The sequence below is a fragment of the Dipodomys merriami genome, unplaced genomic scaffold (assembly GCF_024711535.1).
Source record: "Dipodomys merriami isolate MVZ:Mamm:240054 unplaced genomic scaffold, mDipMer1.0.p SCAF_36, whole genome shotgun sequence".
Classification (NCBI taxonomy): domain Eukaryota; kingdom Metazoa; phylum Chordata; class Mammalia; order Rodentia; family Heteromyidae; genus Dipodomys; species Dipodomys merriami.
In genome coordinates this window covers 5147995-5171397 of record NW_027205159.1, presented here as the reverse complement: position 1 = coordinate 5171397, position 23403 = coordinate 5147995, and positions in this window count along the sequence as shown.

The following is a 23403-nucleotide window of genomic DNA, read 5'->3' as shown; positions in this document are numbered from 1 at the left end:
TTCTGCTCCTTTTTTATTTTCTGTTTTGTGAAACCTGTCTTCCCTTTTCACCTCTGTTTCCTGATCTGTCCCTCCTCTTCTTACACCTCCCCTTTCTAGACTCACACTCACACTTTTAGGGCTTTGAAGACAAGCATCTGTATACTCTGTATACTGTGTGGCTCTTTGCAGAAACTAGTCTCCATAACACAAGGTGCTAATTGTTCTTGCCTGCACCCTTCCCCCCACTCTCCACCAGCATCCTGTGCATCTGTCTTTGGATCCTCTCCTGCTCTGCCCATTTTGGAAGGCCAAGGTTTCGGCCAAGGGAAACACACAATCACAGCACTGAGGCTACAATCTGACCTCAGAATAAGAAGCCCTGGGATGGGTGGGCAGACCCTTGTGGCCCCTGCCACCTGCAGACCACCACCTGTTCCTGCTCTGGTGACTCTTCAATACTGGAGTTATACACAGCTGGGGTCATGGGCCACCGTGACTTCCTGATTTCCAAAGTTTCCAATTACTCAAGGATATCTTTATCATAAAGCTACTGTTTTCTTTGTTAAATTAAGTTTGCTACCTTTACTTTTTAAGCTAACAGTTGGTGATCAATGTGGCTGTGTTTTTTGTGGAGAATAGGTATCTTTTTTTTCTTTTTCATTTAAGACAGAAAACTAAATATAGATCAATTTTGAAGACTCTGGTTCATACAAACTTTGGGTGAAAATGTTAAAAATCAATCCCAATTGCGCAAAACATGAAAGCTGAGTTTGTTCATACCTACCCAACACAGACTTTAGTAACAAATTCAGATCTGTAATATTGACTTGAGTTGTACAAGATTCAATGTATTTACCAAGAATAAGGGTCTTTGCCCCATACAGGCAGAAATACTTGATAGAAGCAAGGGATAATTTTAATTCATATTTTAATAGAATTGGTCCAAGAGAAATCAGAATTTCTCTATTCATCTTTTTGAACAACATAGGGAAAACACTCCTACATTTTATTTCAGAATTTTTTAGTATGCATTTATAAGGGATTTTTGGTCAGAGGAGGGGGAGTAATTGGAATTCTGAGGACTGGACCAATAGCCATCAAGGAAGAAGTTATGGGTTCCAAAACTGATTAAATATCGCAATACGTCTAAGGTCACAGTGAGGATGACTATCTAATGAGACAAAAAGCAGACGTTGTTGTTGTTTTACAAGACATTTGTCTACTGCTTAAAATACTCAACCACATTGCAAATTGAAAGAGAATGTCTTGCTAAGTGTGACTTAAGTTTGGAGACATTTTAAGGTCCTAAGCATTTAGCATTTTTCCTGAATCATATTTAAGTCTGCTTTTAAAAAAAGTTGTATACCATATGCATAAGTGGCACCTTTTTGCTTTCATTTTACAAAGGCATTGTGTGCCTTGCAGAGGTATGCAAAAGTTTCCCTCTCTTCCTCTTCCTAACAAGAACTTTCGCTGGCAACATATCATTGTGTGCATTTAATGTATGTTAAAACACAGCCACTCCAATGTAAGGCAAAACTGCCATTAGGGATAGAGACATCTGATTCACGTATGTATTCTTTTCTTTAATCAAAGACACCTGGCTTTGTGAATTTCTAACTCCAAATGATTTGGAGTACTTTTTCCCTTCTTTCCTTCCTTCCTTCCTTCCTTCCTTTCTTTCTTTCTTTCTTTCTTTCTTTCTTTCTTTCTTTCTTTCTTTCTTTCCTTCTTTCCTTCTTTCTTTCTTTTATTTCTTTTTTTGATAAGGGACTTTCCTATTCTATCGCTGCCATCATCAAAATGAATTTTCGTCTTTATCCTTCTACCCCCAAACCAAAGAAGTAAACAATATTCATGCACGGATAATGTAGATGAAGCAATTCAGAGTGTATACAAACATTTATTGGTACAAAACCTGCAACATGAGGCTGTGTGTGTGTGTGTGTGTGTGTGTGTGTGTGTTTGGTAAATTTTAACAGTGTTTTCTCAAATCTTCAAAGCATGCCTTGATGGTTTGCTGAAGTAATTGAACCACTCGGGTTGTTTTATATAGGACATCTTATCTTTCTTTCATTACCCAGGCTGGAGCTTCTTTCCTATTCCCATGAAATCCATGTACACACTTTAGAAGCCCTCCGAACAAGCTCTCTGGCTTCTAAGTTTCTCAGAGCCCTTAGCACAATTTGAATACGAAAGAGATACTGAATAAAAAGCTTTAATCTCTTGTCTGTTAGGCGGCTTTCTTCTCTCTTCATCCCCTCCTCTTCCAAGGGCTTTTCTGTGTGAGTAAACTGAGCACTTGCTGTTGAAAGTGAAGTGTAACTCCGCTGTAGAGGATGCTTTGGGGGGGCTGAGCTGGGGACGCCGCGGCTCTGCACTGACTCTGTCAAAATGTAGCTACACTTGTGCAGCATCGCCTTCTGCGTGAGGCTTTACAGGTAAAAGATTAGTAAAGAGCTCTTGGTTAACCAAAAAAAAAAAAAAATTCAATCCGCAGAATGGACCTGGAGTATCAAATGTGCCCTCCACCTCCACTACGGTGGGGCTCTCTCCTCTGATACCTCTTCCCGTCCGTGGGCTGGAACTGCTTGAAAGGGTTTTCTGTTCTCTGGTCTCTTGTCAATTTGAATGCCAGGAAATGAGTCCCCTTTGTAAGATTAATTAATAGCAGGAGCGGATCGGCCGAGCCCAATCGCCACGCAACCTAGCTGTAATTGCTACTTTGTGGAAAGGAAAAGGAGAAAAAAAAAAAGTTTGGGTTGCCGTTTAAGAAGAGGGTTTAAGGAAAGTTCTTTGAACTAGAGGTCTCAGTGCACCGGATTAAGGCAAGAAGCAAGGAAGGCCTTTGAAGTTTGCTAAGAGGTTTTTGGAAGGGAAAAAAGTTGGGTGCCAAATAGGAGCTGGCAACATCAAAAGCTCTCTCTCTCTCTCTCTCTCTCTCTCTCTCTCTCTCTCTCTCTCTCTCTCTCTCTCTCTCTCTCTCTCTCTCTCTCTCTCTCTCCATCTCTCTATTTCTCTTTTTTCTCTCTCTCCCCTCCTCTCTCTCTCTCCTTGCTCCTCACCTGCTAGGCTTCCTAACAGACCGCAGTCTGGAGAAGAGAGGTTCCTCTTTTAAGGCCTGGATAGGCAGGTGGCCTTTGGGATGCTAATGCTCACCTTTGCTGCAATGCCCCGATTGGAGGCACCTATTGCCAAGCCTTGCTCCTGATAGCTCCTAAAGAATGAACAGATAGACAGGTGGCAAAGGACCCCCCCCAAAACACACACACACACACACACACACACACATACACACACACACACAGCTGATTTTCTCTCTCTCTCTCTCTCCTCTTAATGCCACTTTATCTTCCAGAATCTTCAAAGACCTTTCAAAAACTTTGCTCACTACTTTGCAACAATGTATTGATAAGAAGAAATTGACTGAGATACTTAGAAAACATTATCTGTCTGGTCAGGAATTAAAAATTAGCATATGCTATGTGTTCTTAACAGGGGCAATATCGCCCCCAAGGGAGTGAAATTGATTCTTGAGTGAGTATGTATGTATGTGTGTGTGTGGGGGAGAACAAATCCTAGATATGAGGAATGTTCATGGCTCTCTAAATGACTTCAGTATATTAATAAATATCATTAGAAACTAATTACAGATCAAATCTCTTTAGGTGTCATAATAAAAAAATGAAGGAAACCATATCACTAAAAGCAGCAAGAATTTCATTTCATTTCGTATGAGTTGTGAACTTGCACTCATTTCTTTCTTGTGAACTGGCCAGAAATTCACTGGAGTATATTTACTCTCTATTTGACTATGTATGTAGTAAGTCTTACTTAACCTCAATATCGCTCATAATTCAAATCCCATATTATTTATTAACGTTATTCTATTCAGCCAGATACCCTGGGAAGATGAGAAAATTTACAAAACTTATCACAAACTTGAATAAGAGTCATTCCTTACCATCACAATGTATCTGTATGTTCAGATTCCATAACTGATCCTGTTTTGGGGGGAAAACAATAATCAAATTAATTTTTGTGACTTTGGGCTGCCTTGTAAAATAAATGTGAGTTTTAATTTAGGACTTTGAAAATAACCTAGAAAAGCTAGTGGTGATGCTCAGCAGAGGAGCACTTGTTTAGCAGCTTCAAGGCCCTGGGTTCAATCCCCAGTACTGCAAATAAAAACAAAAATAATAAAAATGTATAAATCCGTTTATCTGTTATACAAATATAACTTACCCATTCAAACTTGACATTGCCTACTTTTTTCCCCCCAGACCATTTTAGGTAGGCATTCATTTCAAATGACAAGTAGTTTGTAAGGAGAGAAGTTGTAAAAAAAAATCTGAAATTATTTTGACATTTATCAGCTATAATATTGTTTTAGCATTTTTAGTAATTTAAATGGAATGGCTTTGCTTTCATTTTGAAGCTCATCTTCCAAACTAAATACACAGTTTTAATTGAACCAAGTGAATTTAGAGACATACTTTAACAGTAAGATAACCTTTGTTTTTTATGTTTTAAATCTGCTACTCCCCCACTCCCCTGCATATAATGGCAAGGAATGCTTGAAAATCAAAAGCTGATCCTAGACTGAGCTAAATACACCAGAAACGTTAAGGTCCTCTTTGCAGTAAAACACCATTTTCCTTAGTATCATACTCTTTGTGAACTTTTATTTTTTGCAGACCTTTAGGAAAAAAGTTTGAGATCATCTCTTTTAAACATGCACACACACACACACACACACACACACACACACACACAGAGAGAGAGAGAGAGAGAGAGAGAGAGAGAGAGAGAGAGAGAGAGAGAGAGAGAGAGAGAGATTATAGAGAATAGAGAGCCAGGTCTTCTCCTTGGCAGTGTATTTGTCCCATTGTATTCAGAAGGATATTCAGTAGAGTGACTTTTTTGCCAGGCAAAAGGCACTGTGACATTTCAGGGCTTCCTTTTCATTGACATCCAATACCAGTTCCTGCTATACAAGCAGGTTGGCCTTGCCTAGCATTGAGTCCACAGTGAGCAATCAATAAACAATGTTGACTGACCTCAGTGGTGCATCCAGCACCTCAACCCATGGACTCTGTAGCCTCATTACAGATCCATCTTGGGGGACCTGCCATTTTTGAAAGTTTTACAAATATTTTTCATACAATGAATAAGTGAATGAAGTAGATTATAAGTATGAGTCCATTGGCAGAATTCCCAATCCCCAATCTTTCCAAACTTGCAGGAACTCATGTCTGTTTTCCCAAAGAATGTTTCTACCTAAGAAATGTTTCACCTAAGCGATAGGAGTATTCTTCACTTTAGGTAGGAGAGAAAATGTGTGCATGTAGAAATTTTGCACTATGAAAGACTTGAAATATATTTTGTACAATATTGCCTACACTTGAGTCTAGTAGCTGTCAAAAAGCTGTATGTAATTACACTCATTAAGAAAACCAGGCATATATTCAATTACCTTCCTGCTGCCAATGCAGGAAACAAAATCATTTCCTCTTTTATTATATCAAATATCTTAGTTTCTGCCATGCGTGTTAAGGTTGCCACTCCTTGAGGCTTGGAACTGAAACATTTTTTAGCTACATGGAGGATTATAATTGCGTGCACACATCAATTATGGATTGAATTCAGCGTTTTCAGATAACTTCCCAAATCACAAAGCCAGCACAGTGGTCTCCAGGCATTTCCAGGCCAGTTTGATTACAGGTGTAGTACATACAGCCTTGTTAGTTCTCCGTGATGTGGGCTTCCTTTCCCTGCTGGGTTTCTGGGAGAGATACTGACCATCGTCTTTCACTAACAATTTCTTCCTGTTCCCCAGAGGTACCTTAATGAGCCCTTTGGACATGGCCAAAGGCAATCTTGTTCTTCAGTCCAGCGAGGTGAAAAGCCAAAGCTTAACTTACCAGGCAAGCAATAATTAATAAGGTATCTTTGATTCATCTCAATTCATTAACCAAGCTACAACTTTGGCAGTCTTAAGAAACACAGTGTTACCCTGTCATTTCATTTACAAGTATTGAATGAAACGCCTGTGCCGAGGTATGTTAGAAAAAATTAGCTTACAACAAAAATAAATGAATGTAGAATACTAATTGGGAGAAAGGAACTGACAGATACTGCAAAAGATTGATTTTAGGGAAAATGGAGAAATCTGTTTTCTGTTTATTTTAGGGACAGGAAATGAATACTGATTAGAAATGTATAGGCAGTTGCGTTGTTCAGCATTTGGTAATGTTTTCACTGGATATTTGATTTGTCTTAGTTTTTTTCCCTAGATTTCAGATTGGATGCTAGTTACCAGAGTTAATTTTTGGTCTAATAGTTTGTTGGACTTCCTGGGTGACATGGCTCATAAATTGCAAGCATTTGCCACACCTTCAAGGGGGGAGGGAAAGGTAATCATTGAAGTGCAAACTTTTCTTTGCCAGGAGAAGAATCACCTACATTAAAACAGCAAAATAAGATGGAAGGGTTTAAATTTTTCTTGGCTTAGTTTTCTTAATAAACTGCTGCAGATTTTTAGGAAACATTGCCCATTGAACTTGGAGGAATCTTGAACTGCTACAAATACACACACACACACACACACACACACACACACACACACACACACAGAGAGAGAGAGAGAGAGAGAGAGAGAGAGAGTCTCTGGATATCTATTCATTTTATGTCTGGCTATCATCTCTCTATTGTCAGTGTCATCACCATCTTCATCAGCAGTAGCAGCAGCATCAACATCAGCATCATCTATCTATCCTTCCATCTATCTATCTATCTATCTATCTATCTATCTATCTATCTATCTATCTATCTATCTATCTATCTATCTATCTATCTATCTAGGGAGTTCATCTGTCTAGGAGGAAAGCAAAGCTAGATAAAACAGCAAAAAAAATCTATATTTCTAAATAAGAAATGCTTGTTAAAACAGTATGTTCTGTGGAATTGATCATGGTATTTACTGAAATCTGCGCTTATAAAATGTAACAGCATCTAATATGAAGTTTTAGTTTTTCTTCCAAATAAATAAGTAATCTGAAAAAAAAGAGTATGTTCCATCAGAGGAAGAAAAGGTATCAGAATTCTGGCTATACATTAAGCAGTACCATGGTGTCCCTACCCTTTGAGTGATACGGAGAGGGCATCTCATTTGCATTTGCTGTGTTCTAACCTTGCCAAGGGCTGGTTTGCAGTGAATAAGGTAACTGCAGAAGGCAGCTTGGGGCTGGCATCAAGGCTGTGGCCCAGGCAAGCTGGGTCCCTAATCAGCTTGGTCGGGACTGAGGCCTAATAGCCTCCGAGAAGAAGTTTAGAGAGCAATATGCAGCTGCTTCTAGAACTGTCTGTGTAGCACAGGGGTCTGGTGTCAATCTATTCTGATTCTTCCTGGAAATTTTGGAAATGCAGTAGTGAGGTTGTAGTGACATCTAAAGGCCAACTCTTCGCCTTGTGCTACACTTCCAAATAGCTTGCTCCTTTTTTTTTTTTTTTTTTTTTTTTTACAAATGTATTCCATAATAGCTTTTGGAAAATTCTCACAGCTTCTCCTAAAATCTGCACAAAGCTATTTTCCTTTGAATCTTCTCTTTTCTCAGTTTGTATGATTGGAGGTAGAAATATTCTTACATTTGTTAAAAATATTTCATCTCCTGCTCGGTCATTGCTGTACAGTTGTCTTCTATGAATCTTATACCCTTAATAATTCTTTGGTCTCATGTCTTGAGCCGAAACCGCACTTTGGGAAAAGCCCTCTATTGTCATGTTGCCAAGATTCAGCCTTAGTGGCAATGATCCAGCTAGCTGCCTGTGTAATTCTTTATGTACTTGAAGCCAGCAGGACTATCTGAAGGCTGTGTGAGTTCCACTGAAGGGTCAATTTTGGCCTACCCACTTGTTGATTTGGGACTATTTTGCCATATGACAATAGGAACTATGCATTTTTTTTATCTTTGAGTGGCTACATTTGAAGCTTGTTTCTTTTCTTCTTTAAATAAAATGACTCCTTTCCTAGTTTTCTCACATCACTCAATTTCATAAGAACATTCATCTACAACATAATTGACAGTGGGAAGGTTTTACTTTGTCCTCAGCCATCTTGCAAAGGTAGCCAGGATAATTTGGAGATTTCTCTTCTTATTTCAGTTGTACCCTTCAGTTTCTGGTCAGATGGGCTCCTGCTTTGATTTGCTTTCAGCATTCTTAAACAATCATATTCATATCATTGGTAAATTTAGATGTGGGCAACAAAAGTGGACCATGTACATTAGGCCACAGTGGATTTGCATGCAGGTGATCCCTGGTTAAAGAGAGAGACAGAGAGACAGAGAGACAGAGAGAGAGAAAGAGAGAGAGAGAGAGAGACAGAGAGAGAGAGAGAGAGAGAGAGAGAGAGAGAGAGAGAGAGAGAGAGAGAACCAGAATGTAGGTTTTTTTTTTTTAGTTCTCCACTGAAGAGATGGCAGGTTTGGGGTTTTTTTGTTTTGTTTTGTTTCTTTTCTTTTTGCCTTTTTTAAAATGGCCTTGATAGAAAAGACCTATAAAGTTGAATTGAATCGTTGAAAGATAATAACTCTGGTGGCAAAGGTCTCGCATAGGTCTACCACCCTGCCCCTGGCAGTAATCCTGGCTTTGGGGATCTGAAATTTCCTAAAGATGTATTAGTGTCGTATACACATGTGCTCTTGTGTGCTTATAATCCTTTTCACTAGCTTCTTAGCTGCATGCTTTGTATTTAAATTTTCCTTCTGACCAAGTAAATCCCTTTGGATGAAGTGACAGGATCTTTTCAGCACCTATAGCTGGTGACAGCTGGTGGAGAGACTCTGAAAGACTGCAAAGTATTCCTTGCTAGCTTTCTTCAAGACCAGTGCCAGCCACCAGCTGAGCGATTCCTTAGTTCTCCCTTCAGGCATCCGTCCGTTGAAGAGGCTCCTAGCAAATACTAAAGAAGTATAATAGAAATTAATATAAAAGACAATATCTGTGCTTCTGGCTTAACCGTGCCTTTAATTAGGGACTTATTTATTATATGTGAACATGGAACCTTTTCATTAATTCTGATGTAACCCTTTATTACTACTGGATGGTAGATATTCTGGCATCTGAAATGCAGTGAAAACGACTTTGAAAGCAAGAATTGCCGATAACCTTTGAGGGGGGAAAAAAAGCCCGCTCCTGGGGCCAGATGCATGCTGTTTTTCTTCTTCACTGACATTTTCTTGTGAATTTTTAACGTATAATATATTCTGTTGTTTTTAAGAAAAATGGAAAGATGTCTTTTTTGGTGGGGGGAGGGGAGTTCCCCTGGCATGTTGCCATTGTTAGATTAAGTAATGAGGTAATGAGAAAGATTCAAACTAAGTAAGAAACTAGACTTTGAATTAATGTAGGCATTAGCAGTGAGCGTGCCCCCATGTGGAATTACTTAGTTCAAATAGTTACCCAACCAGATGTCATTTCTATATTTTCTGAAAAAGCAAAATAAAACAATACTTTCGAAGGGGAACAAAAGATAGTAATCATTTTCAGCAACATTTCATTGCTATTAAGTTTTCTTTGTAAAGTTAGATCCCTAACATCCTAATCATCATTCTGGAAATCAAACATTTGCTCATATAAAACAGATCCAAAGTGTACCACTTCTAAAGATGTCTGGCTATGGAATTACTTTCTCCTAGTCCATCCTTTTTAAAATCCATTTGTACTTATTCCTGCTTTAATACAGGGAAACGCACAAAGACAATTGAGGGGGTATTTTGCCCTTTGTGTCTAGATAAATGTAACTATTTCTTAAAATTAGACTTTAAAGAAGAAAGTATTTGTTGTTAGATATTGTATCCATTAAGAGATAGGACAAAAAAATCGATGGAATCAACTAAATCAAATGGATAGCCTCTTAGAGTTGGCTATTCTTTGAAAACTTTGAAAATACTGCTTGTGACAAATAATTTAACTGTATACGATTGATAATCAAGTCCACCATTATGGTGGTAACAAAAAACAATAATATACAGAGAAATGTAAACTACTCTTCACACACTTAGAAAAGTATGTGCTAATTATAATTTTCATTTAACATTTCCAGTGTTTTTAAATTAACAGAATTTTACTATTAAATTTTTATCTGACATTCTGAGATATTTTATGAGTCATTTCGCTGAGATGATTTTATCTTTCATGAATTCTTTCTGTGATGATTCAGTTTTACATAAACTTTCCACTTGGAAAGCTACTAAGTTATGGATAGTAAAATTAATACAGAAAAGAATGGAAAGATCATGATGTTTTATCTTATGTGAGGGGACAGTCATGAATGATATATTACCAGCAAAATAGATTCTGTTTGAAAGAGAATGCTACTATTTAGAGTTTGCAATTTTAAAATTTCATTTTGGATATTCTGCACTTGACCTCTCAATCTCCTGGTAAATGCAATGCTGAATGGGGGAAAGGAGTATTATGCACAGTGAAGAAGAGGAATTGGAGGCTGTTGTGATTACAAATATAAGTTTGATGAGCTCCCAAACAAACACTTTGCAAAACATCGAACAATATCTTTTTTCTGGAATGTGAGAAAAATTGCCACATTCAATAATCTGGTACATTGTAAAATTATTCACTATTACAAGTAAGCAATCTACTAATAATAAAACTGAATCTGTATTTGTTATTGTTTAGTTGTAGAATAAAAAATGCACCTGAGATTTCAAACAGTCAATATTTCACTATCATTTTTTGCCCCTGATGAATTATTAATACAAGGCTTGTGCTGAATTTACTAGCTACCAGCAAATTCCTATTATTAAGTCACAATTTGATGTGTCACAAAGAAGGGTAAATATATGTGTCAGAAGAATGTAACCCATACATTGATGGTCACATATAATCTGTCTCTTGATTTTACTTGCTTTTGTACTGATTACATTACTGAACACTGGATTTGTGTTCCTCTGTAAGACACTGTTCAGTATGTGTGTCTGTGTGTCTGTGTGTATATGTTTAATTGCTCTTCGTGGAGTCATGTATGCATGCACACATGTGTGGATGTATATATTTTGATGAGTGGTGAGTGTCATGGGCAGCGATACTTTTCTGACATTTCCTTATACCACATATTTTAATGCACAATTGCACACACATATATGTAGCACATACCTGTATGTGTGGTGTCTGTTTACATTTTCTGTCATGTAGTCATTAAGCACACAACGTAGACTTAAAGGATGTCAAAACTGACAGCCTCGGCATGATTGATGATGCTGTGGTAGACTGATTCTTACCAGGTGTGGTGTGATGGGAATTCAAATGCTGTTCAGAGCTCTTATTTCTGTGTTAGTAAAGTTTTATTTTTCTCGAAGGTTCTCCACACCACCCTCAGTCCCCCTCCCTGCCCCAGGAATGAGACAGCTAAAGCTTCTGAATTTGTAATCTTAAATCTTGCTTAAGATGTTCTGAATATTTTATGGAAAAATATCATGAGATTTTCTTCCAACACATATGTCCAATGCATGTTTTTCATTTGAAATTATATGCTCTGCATCACACACCTAAGTATATTTTTACGTTATAAACATAGATAATCTTAAAGATTTGAAATCACTGATCCTGTTGTCACTACTCCATTGAATATACTATTTTCCCACTTTCCCCCTTTCCTGAACAGATGTAATCAATGCCTGTCTTGAGTCTGTGGCAACATTAAAGCAAAATTTCACATCAACTGTTCCTAAAATACCTTGAGCCAAGTTTGGAGGGGTGAGTGTGACAGTTTTGGGTATACACTCTATTTGAGAGATGAGCGTGCCCCTACTAGAAAGCTTCCCTGGATACAATAAAGTCAGAATTTCTGAGTCAGACTTCACTAAGTTTTCTTCCTCTCAAGCTGGTCATCACAGCTGACATGGTGTGTACTCCCAGCAATCCTGAGCCACTATGTATACTGGTACCTGAAGGGAGCTCAGTTGCTTTTCATACCTGAAGTCAATGTCTTCTGATGAAAAGAGAGCATTTAGCTTTGCCTTTTGACCACTAATGGTAGGAATGATGGTGCTCAATGAGTAAATGTATACTCTGCATAATTCTACCCAACAGGATTTCCTGATGCTATGCTGTGCTACCTGTCTCTATCAGAGGGACTATGACAAGGACAATGATCAGCTGGACCTCAGGGCCCAAACTAACTTTACTCATGTTCTCATTCATCTAAAAAAGAACACTGACTCAATTCAGCACCCGCAAAAGGGCATGTCATGATCTGCAACATGGATATCATTCATTAAGTTTCTGAAGGAAAAATCTATCACAAAACAACTGGATGTCTTTGGGCTAAGAATGACCCTAAACCAAATGCTTCTCTGTTGGTTTATTGTCAGGGTTAAAGCCAGGCATATAAGTGAGCATGCAAGTTGTCTTTCATTGGGACTGAATGAAATGGAGCAGTTTGTGCAAGCTATGGTGACCAAACCATCCTTATCTAGTTGAGGAATTGGGGCAGTGTCATTCACATAGGCTGAAGAGAATTGCTTCTGTCTGGCACCTACTGGCTATTTAAGAGACTTCATGGCCACAGTTCAAATTTCTCATTACTTGTTTTCTCTATTTCTTTTTTTTGGGGGGGGGAGGGTTCTGGTCGTGGGGCTGAACTCTGGGCCTGGGCACTGTCCCTCAGCTTTTCAGCTCAAGGCTAGTGCTCTACCACTTGAGCCACAGCACCACTTCTGGCTTTTTTCTTTTTGCTTATGTGGTGCTGAGGAATTGAACCCAGGGCCTCATGCATGCAAGGCAAGCGCTCTACCACTGAGCCACCTTCCCAGCCCCAAGTTTTCTCTATTTCTTATCTTTGCTTGTATCTGATAAGTCAGTCTTGCTATCTGATATGTAGCTACTTCCTCTACTCTTTCTTCCACTTCATTTTGTGCTTCTGTTCCATTCTGTCACTAAGCACATATGGCTCACCATTATGGCCTGTTGTTTTTGTTTTTGTTTTATTTCCTTCTGGGCTTTGTAATTATCCAGTTATGACATCGGCTATTAAGCCTATCTGCATGCCTCTTCTCAGTGAGCAAAGTGTGTTTTAGCCAGGCATTAGAAGTCTGGAAGAAAAACAAGGCAGCAACCTGTAAGTGAACATAGGTTCAGAGGCATGTGGCACAAAGCCATAAAGATGTAAGGGGAATCTGGAAATAGAGTGGCCTTGACCCCCACAGGTATACATGGCACAATGGAGAGAAAGGTGGCATAACTTGTGCACTTCTAGGAAATATCAGGAACCAGAGAGTCATTTGTGTTTGATGGAGAGTCCGAGGGGAGGGGGCTGGGGGGGGTGGTAACAACTAATGAACAAAAAACATAGAACAGGTAGAGGGTTCTAACTAATGGTGATAATAGAAAAAGAGTCTACATCAAGAAGAAAACATTCTTCAAAGGTTCATTTTGCACTATTTCCTGGACCAGTGGAACAATAAGACCTCTTGAGATGCTAGGAGTTGGGGAACCCAGGGAACCACCTGTGATGCCTACTGTACTAGTTACACTAAATGTGTCTTCAAATAACAATATAATTTTTTTGATTTAGGATATAGTCAACTTATGATGGGATTGTGGGGGTACAATGTAACCTCATCATAACCTGGGAAATGTCTATGTTTTATATGGGCTTATAATAAAGTTTCACAGGTAAACACTACATATTCATTTTTTTAAAACTTTTATTGTCATAGTGATTTATAGAGGGGTAACAGTTACATAAGTAAGGTACTGAATACATTTCTTGTTGAACTTGTTACTCTGTCCCTCATTTTTCTCCTAATTTCCCTTGCCCAACCCCTTCCCATTTGTACAGATCACTTCTAACATATTGTCTTGTGAGTATCACTGTTGCATAGGTTAGCTCTTTGTCCTTTGTCTCACCGTTTCATTGTTCCCTTTCCCTTCCCTAATTCAGATAAATGTATATACAATATCCAGGGTACCAACCTCAAATACAGTGATAACAGGGATAAACCATAAGGGGAGGAAACACAAAAGAAACAAGAAATCACATAGTACATTAAAAACAACAACAACAACAAAGAAAAACATCTGTGTCCAGGTCTTGAGGTTAATTTCATTTCACTTAGCATCATCTCATATGGCTATAGATACATAGCTATTGAGCTATTCTGCTCATCTGCTAAGATTATCCTAGACATATACTAATTATTACATAGGTCCAGACCTATGTTTCCTTGAGTCTGGCTTACTTCACTTAATCTGATTTTTCCAAGTCTTCCCATTTTTTTTACAAATGGGTCAGTGTCATTCTTTCTGATGGAAGCATAGAATTCTCATATATATATGTATGTATGTATGTATGTATGTATGTATGTAGAGCACATGGGCAGCAAAGATGGCGCTGGGAGAGAGTAGAGTGGGCAGAGCCCAATTGACCTTCCAATCAGTGCCTAACCAGCCCGGGAAGGCTCAGGTGCATGATAGGGTGTGACCTTGACAGTGACTGGTTTCTCCTCCTCCCTTGCCATGCCACCCGCCCTTTTTGGCTTTAAAAAGGGCTGCTCTCTGTTAATAAACGAGTTTTCTACCTGCTGGATTTGGCTCCCCGCTGTGTCTGATTGTCTCCCGCGCTGAAGGAGGCTGGGGAACTGGCGGCAGGGCAGGGGCCGCACTTACCTTTCCTCGGACCCCGTCCGTCTTTCGTGGGACTGAGGAAGACCCAACATATATGCATATATATATATATATATATATATATATATATATATACATATAAATGTATATATATATAATTCATCTACTGAGGGGCATCTGGGTTGGCTCCAAATCTTAGCTATGGTAAATAATGCTGTGATGAGCACAATTATGCTGGTAGTTTTAGTATGGCCTTGTTTGTAGTCATTTGGGTAAATCCCCAGAATTAGAATTGTGGTCATAGGGGAGCTCTATGTTTAGTCTTTTGAGGAACCTCCACACTGCTTTCCAGATTAGTTGAACAAGTTTACACTCCCACTAACAATGCAGTAGGGTTCCTTTCTGTCCACATCCCCTCCAGCATCTGTTGTTATTAGAGTTCTTGATTATAGCCATTTTAACTAGGAAGAGGTGGAATCTCAATGTTGTTTTGATTTGCAATTCCTTTATTATTATTATTTGCATTTCTTTTATGGCCAAAGATGAGCATTTCTTCATATGTCTATTGGCCATTCTTTTGTTTGTTTTTGTTTTTTGACAGTCATGGAGCCTGAACTCTGGGCCTGGGTGCTGTCCCTCAGCTATTCAGCTAAAGGCTAGTTCCCTACCACTTGAGCCACAACACGACTTTTGGCTTTTTTCTGTTTATGAGGACTCGAACCCAGGGCCTCATGCATATGAGGCAAGCATTCTACCACTGAGCCAACTTCCCAGCTCCTATTGTCTATTCTTATTTCCTCTTCAGAGAAGTCTCTCTTTAAGTCATTAGCCCACTTATTAATGGGGCAGTTGTGTCTTTCTTTTTTATTTATTTATTTTTTGTTGGGCTTGGGCCTTGGACTGGTGCCCAGCAGTTGTTTCTTTGAGGATTTGTTTTAGAGGGATTCAATTTTGAAAAACCTGAAAAAGGAAATTTAAACAGAACTAAGAAAGTGGAAAAACCTCCTATGCTCCTGGATTTGGAGGATTAACATTGTGAAAATGACGATACTGCCAAAGGCTATCTACAAATTCAATTCAATACCATCATTATCCCAACATTCTTTAATAAAGCAGAGGGAGAAATCCAAAAATTGAAATGGAATAATAATAAACCCCGAATAGCAAAAACTATCCTCAACAGAAAGAACGTGCTGGAGATATCAATAGCAAACCTCAAGCTCTATTACAAAGCCATAGTAATCAAAACAGCTTGGTACTGGCATAAGAACAGACCTGAGGACCAATAGACTAGAACTGACGACCCAGAAATGAACCCACAGACCTATGGCCACCTAATCTTCAATAAGGGAGCCAAAAAATAGGATGGAAGACAGCCTCTTCAACAAATGGTACTGGCAAAATTGGTTAAATTCCTGTAGAAAACTAAAGTTAGCTGCTTATATATCACCCTGTACCTGAGTCAACTCCAAATGAATCAAAGGCCTCAAAGAAAAACAGATAATCCTGAAAACATTACAGGAAGGAACAGAAGAAATTCTAGGGCTCCTTAGCACAGGCTGAAATTTTCTTAACAAAGATCCAGAAATACAACAAGTCAAACAAAGATTGGACAAATGGAATTGCATTAAATTGCAGAGCTTCTGCATGGCAAAGGCCATAGCTAGCAAGATCAATAGAAAGCACACGGATTGGGAGAAGATCTTCACTAGCCATACAACAAACAAGGGCCTCATTATCAAATATACAATTAGAACACTGCATAATCTTATCAAAAAGTATAGAGGAAAATAAATTTTTCCCAAAATCATATATTTGGCATTGAAGAACTGACTTTATTATAAAGGAACAACAGATGAAAAAATAGGACCATCTACAATACCAGTACATTCATGTATGTGTGTGTATATATATATATATATATATATATATATCACCCAAATAGATTCAGTAAGAAACTACAAAGCAATAAATTTGTGGTGTGAAAGTTGAAGGTTGCATACCTATTGATAGGTGTCTATCTAAACTTACTAGAAATCTATCAACTGTCACCAAGGAAAATTGTGGGTCTTATTGAAGGAAATCCTCCACAAATAACCTGAAGGAGGTAATAAGGAGCCTACAGACCATAGGCAGTTCCTGAATATTGCACTGAGATACCCTGTCCTGAAACATCCCAGTGAGCTGCAGGAGCTAGGCACACCTACTCTGGAACCATTGAACCCTAGGATTTAATTTCTCCCTCTGTGTCTCTCCTGTGACCTCTGTTGACAAGATGCAACATCATGTAAAGGAAAAAAACTGAAAGGGCTTAGATCCATTTTCTTAGATCAGGTAAGGAAGAAATATAGGATCATTCTTTCAGATGGATGAGTAGAATTCCAATGTGTATGTATACCACATTGTCTTGATCCACTTGTCCACTAGCTAGGCTAATTCAATCTAGGCTATGGTAAATAATGCTGCAGTGAATGTGGTTGTGCTAGTGGCTTTAGTGTGGCCTGGTTTATGGTCCATTGGATAAATGCCCAGGAAAGGGACTGCTAGGTCATGTTTAGTCTTTTAGGAAACTCCATTTTGCTTTCCAGAGTGGTTGAATATTGTACCATTCATAAGGAATTGGAAAGACTTGGGAAAAAATGATACTAAGTGATGTAAACCAGAGCAATATAGGCTGCATGGTTTCCCTCATTTGTGATAAATGGAATGTGCCTATAAATCTACAAGTAGACACATTGAATGATATATATGAATGATATATATAATTATATATGTAATGTCCCCAGTGTGTATGCATATATCTGATTATATATGATATATATATAATTATATACATACATATTACATACATGTATTATATATAATCATATACATATGTAAGCATATGCACTGGAACATGATAACTTATATTGGACTCTGGACATTCACACACTGAGGCTAAGAGTGGTTGACAAAGGGTCAATAGCTACACACAGATGATCACATAATATTCTATGAAATGAACTCCACGAAAAAGAAATGAGACATTTCTAGTTGCCATTGTTGCTATTTTTGTTTTCTTTTCCTTTTGCTTTGTGTGTTTGTATTTGGGAGGATTAGGGAGGTCACATAAAAGGTGGGACAATGGTGAACAAATGCAACAGTTATACTCACTAGACACTGTGGAAATGCACTGTACATCTTGTGAGTAGGGATGGGAGAAAAACTGAGAGAGAGTGAAAAAAGGGGAGATACAGTTCAAGAAGAATTGTACTCATTCCTAATTACCTAATTCATATAACTATAACCCCTGTGTATAACAACTCTACAATAAACATTTTAAAATAAGCCAATACAATTGTATGTTGATCATCATCTGTACTTACTAAAATATATTTTTTTGGTTTTAAGGAGAATTTCTGTGCAACTTTTAAAAACTTTTATTTTGAAGCTATTTTTGACTGGTAGGTGAGGTCCTAGTCAAAGATACAAGTGGAAATTCTTTTATGCTATATACTCAAGACTTTCAAAGCTAGTCTCTTACATAACATACTTACCAAAATGAATTAACATTTGGTGTAATAATATTAACCAAAAGACAGATTCTACTTAGTTGTCCAGGGCATTTACTGATGTTACTCTTTCTGCTCCAGGATCCAATCCAAATCACATTTACTTTGGAAAAATAACCTTTATGGCATTTTGTTATTAAGATTAAAACGCACGCACACACACACACACACACACACACACACACACACACATACACACAATAACCAAAATAAAACAAACAGCAAGCACAACAAAACCCTAGATGGATGGCATCACAGGTCCTCCATCTCAACAGTTTTATCTCTTCTGCGTATCATAGGGTTCAGCTCCTTAAATTCTGATACCTACTTGTATGTCCGTGATTTATGGTTTTTGATTTTAGATGGTTTGGATAACTATCTCTCAGAATGCCCTGTAAATGGAACCATACACTATATACCTTTAAAAAAAGGCATCCTTTGGCCAATAGACATATGAAGAAATGCTTAACCTCCCTAGCCATAAAAGAAATGCAAATCAAAACAACACTGAGATATCACCTCACTCCAGTTATAATGGCTAAAATCAAGAACTCTAATAACAACAGATGCTGGAGGGGATGTGGACAGAAGGGAACCATACTGCATTTTTGGTGGGAGTGTAAACTTGTTCAACCACTTTGGAAAGTAGTATGGAGGTTCCTCAAAAGACTCCACATAGAGCTCCCCTATGACCCAGCAATCCCACTTTTGGGCATTTACCCAAATTATCACAAACAACGCCACACTAAAGCTCCCAGCACGACTATGTTTATTGAAAGATTATTTACTATAGCTAAGATATGGGACCAACCCAGATGCCCCTCAATAGATGAATGGATCAAGAAAATGTGGTATATATCCACAATGGAATTCTATGCCTCCATCAGAAAGAATGACTTTGCCCCACTTGTTAGGAAATGGAAAGGCATGGAAAAAATTATATTAAGTGAAGTACGCCAGGCCCAAAGAAACATAGGTCCCATGGTTTCCCTTATTTGCAATATCTAGTATATGTCTGAGTCAAGCAGAAAAGGTCAGATAAGTTGATGTTAGGGAAATGAACCCTAAGATATGTATTCAAATGTTTTTTTTTTCTTTCATGCGATTGTTTCTAACACATTTATAAGATTATTTCTTTGTTGCTTTGTATGTCCCTCCCCCACAGTATAACCCCTGCTTTCACTGTATTTGATGTCGGTGGTATAACTTGTGGAGGGGAAGGGGAAAAACAAATCGTTTAAATAGGGATACAGGTGGACCCATTGCAACAATGAGATGTACAAGTTGTTATGTGGAAAATGAACTTTACAACTTTCGTGCGGGGGGGTGGGCACAGGGGGGGGAACGGGAGGATTGGGTGGGGGGTGGGGGGAGGATGGGAAGGGATGGGAAGGGGAAACAAAGGAGGAGGCTACAATGCTTGATAAGAAATGTACTCATTATCTTGCCCATGTAATTGTAACTCCTCTGTACAATATTTTCACAATAAAAATAAAAGAAATCTTAGGGGAAAAAGGCATCCTTCATTTAAAAAATACATGTCTTTACTTATGTAAATATATGTAAAATACATAAATATTTATTTATGTATTTATCCATGCTTTTGAATAAATTGGTATTCCTTTCTTTGTATTGTTGGGTAGTAGCCTGTAATCAAGATGGCCACAACATGTTTAGCTTTATGCTTGTTAAGGAGCATCTGGGTTACTTCAAATTTTGGTTCTCATATACACCTTTGGATGTGAATATAAACTTTTAGTTCACTTACATACATAATGGAAAGTAGTAGTGCTATATCCTATAGAAGTGTAGTGTGCTTCATTTTGTGAGAAAGTGCCAAGCTATTTTTCAGAGTGTTTGTATAAACTTTTTTTTTTCCAGTCTTGGGGCTTAAACTCAGGGCCTGGGCTCTATCTTTGAGCATCTTTTGTTCAAGACCAGCACTCTACAACTTGAAGCAAAGCTTCACTGTTCTGCCTTTTTTTAGTAGTAGTTTATTCAAGATAAGAGTCTCCTGGGCGTTCCTGCCTAAATTGACTTCACACCCATATCCTTAGATCTCAGCCTCCTGAGTAGCTAGGATTACAGGTGTGAGCCACTGGCTCCCCAGTTTATGAACCATTTGTAATCTCTTTAACAAGTGGTAAAATTTCTATGCTCCTGTATCAGGAGCTGGGCTTGTTATTGCTGTTTTAGTTGATTAATTTGTTTACCTCCACTAACCTGTGTGAGATGATGCCTATAAGAATTCTAACTTTGTTTGTTGTTGTTATTGTTGTTGTTACTGAAGTTTGAAATCAGGGTCACTTGCTTATGATGCACTATATCACATGAGAAATGCTTCCAGCCCAGGTTTTAACTGATTACTTGAAGATGGAGTTTCTCAGACTTTTCATTCCCAGCTGGCTTTGAACTTTGATCCTCCAGATCTTAGCCTCCTGAGTAGCAGATGTGAGCTACTCACTTGTTTTAACCTCTCTTTCTCTAATGACTGATGACCTTGAGTATCTTACCATATTCTTACACATTGCCCATGTATCTTCTTTGATAGAAAGACTGTTAAAAATCTTTTACCTTTATTATCTACCTGTTAAGTTTTAAGAATTCTTATCATATTATTAAGATGACATAAATGTTTTCTTGGTCTGTGAATTTTCTATTTATTCTGTTTATCTTTTTCAGTGTAAAATTTTTAATTTGTATCGATTTCAATTTAAAGGCTTCTTTTCTTTTGTGGTTTTGTTTCTTGTGTCAGATCCAATACATAGATTTTCTTCTATGTTACTGCTTACAAAATGCATAATTTTATGTTTATGTTGTCCAGGATCTATTGTGAGTTACCTTTCATATGAATTATGAGATATTTGTTGCAATCCCCTTTTTTGGTCGTTTTTGTTTTGTTTTTGTTTTGTTTGTTTTGGTGCTGGTCCTAGGGCTTGAACTCAGTGCCTGGGTGCTGTTCCCAAGCATTTTTGCTCAAGGATAACACACTGTCATTTGAACCATAACTCTACTTCCAGTTTTTTGGTGGTTAGTTAGAGAAAGGTGTCTCCTGGACATTCCTGCCCAGGTTGGCTTCAAACCACAGTCTTCAGATCTCAGCTTCCTGATTATCTAAGATTACAGGTATGAACTACTAATGTCTGGTGGTTCCCCTCTCCACCCTTTAAAAATATATAGTTAGGGCTGGGAATGTGGCTTAGTGGTAGAGTGCTTGCCTAGCATTCAAGAAGCCCTGGGTTCAATTCCTCAGTACCACATAAACAGAAAAAGCTGGAAGTAGGGATGTCATTAAAAGTATTAGAGCACTAGCCAAGCACAGATAGGCTCAAGGACAGAGCCCAGTCCCTGTGTTCAAGCCCCAAGACTGGCAAAATAAAAAATCTAATTGATCATTGCCATCTGTTGAAGATAAAAAACTTTCTCCTCCCCTATAATTGTGCCTTTATGAAAATCCAGTTAATTATATTGTGGTACATCTATTTTGACACTTCTATTCATTTCATTGGTCTGTATGTTTACATTTTTACATCAATATCAAGCTGTAGTAGTTATGCTATTTTTATGGTCTTAGCAGTAGATGGAATACATATTCCACATTTACTCCATTTTTACAGAATTAGTTTTTATATTCATATCCTTCTAATTTTCCATTTAATGTTAGAATTTGGCTGTGGGAAGCTACAAGAAATCTCATTCCGTTTTGGAGAGTGATTGCACAGAATCTGAAGATGTAATTTCCATGAAGCGACAATTTAGTCTTCCAATTGATGAATTGGGATCTAATTAATATTTTTCTTTTTAAAAAATTCAATGTATGATAGTGTTAGCATTTGGATCTTCCATTTATTTTGTTAGTTTTTACTAAAGTGGTAAGATTCGGGTCTTAAAAAAACAAAAATATTTTGCTAAAGGCTTTTTTAAAAAAAATTCCTTTTAGTTTATTCCTTTAAGTCATTGTATTTGATTTCTGTACCGTTTGTCTTATATGGAAGTTTATCTGATTTGGGCAAGAGAAGAGGAAGCATAGAAACTGTGGGACAAAGGGAGAACCAATGCAATAGTGATACTCACTAGATACTATGTTGGAAATGAACTATACAACTTAGGGAGAGGAAAGACAGGAGGGGAAAAACTGTTCAAAACTGTTCAGGGAAAGACACTGTTCAAAAGGAAACAAACTCAGTCCCTGACTTATGTAACTGTAACCCTTACAATAACACACACACACACACACACATACACACACACACACACACACACACACACACACACACACACACGGGTACAACTCAAAAAATTGCAAGCCTAAGGCACTATTAAGGGTTTGTGAAAAATATAGGATGCAGGGCCTAGTGAAAGGATGTTATGTCACTGGTATATGGCCAGAGAGTTAGGTCTCTAGCTCTGCCTTCTCTCCTCTCCTCTCCTCTCCTCTCTGTCCACATTGTCTCTGGTCACTCTCCCTCTTCCCTGGATGCCAGGAGGGGAGCTGCTTCATCCTGCTGTGAGCTCAGCTCTAGGATGCTCTGCCTCAGGGCAGACTCAAAAGCAATGGAACTAGCAGACTGTGGACTAGACAAGCCTCTGAAAGTGTGAACCAAAATAAATCTTGACTCCTTTAAAGTTGTTTTTGTCAAGAACTGAATCATAATAACAAAAATCTGAGTGCAACAACCTTGAATTAGTGAAATAAACTACCTTATTGTGTTGTATTTAGTCATTCAGTAGACTGCTTATTGAATTGGATAATACTTTAGTTGATTTTTACCCCTACAAATCAGGACAGATTTTGATGTAAAATTTTGTGTTCATGTTCTGCCTTTGTCTGTTTGCAGTATTGAAATTTTTCATGAAGGGAAATATTTTCCCTTAGCCTAATTTTCTGAATGTGAGCATAAAGAAGTTTTATGGTATTTTGTTTGTTTGTTTGTTTGTTTGTTTTGTTTTGTTTTGTTTTGTTTGCTGGTTGTGGGGCCTAAATTCTGGGCCTGGGTGCTGTCCCTCAGCTCTTCAGTTCAAAGCTATCACTCTACCACTTAAGCCACAGTGCCACTTCCTTCTGGCTTTTTCTGCTTTTATGGTGCTGAGGAATCAAACCCAGGGCCTCATGCATGCAAGCCAAGCACTCTACCACTGAGTCACCTTCCCAGCCCATTTTGTGACTTTTTTGTGTGCTGGTACTGGGGATTGAATTTAGAGCCTCTCAGTCTCATTTGGCTTT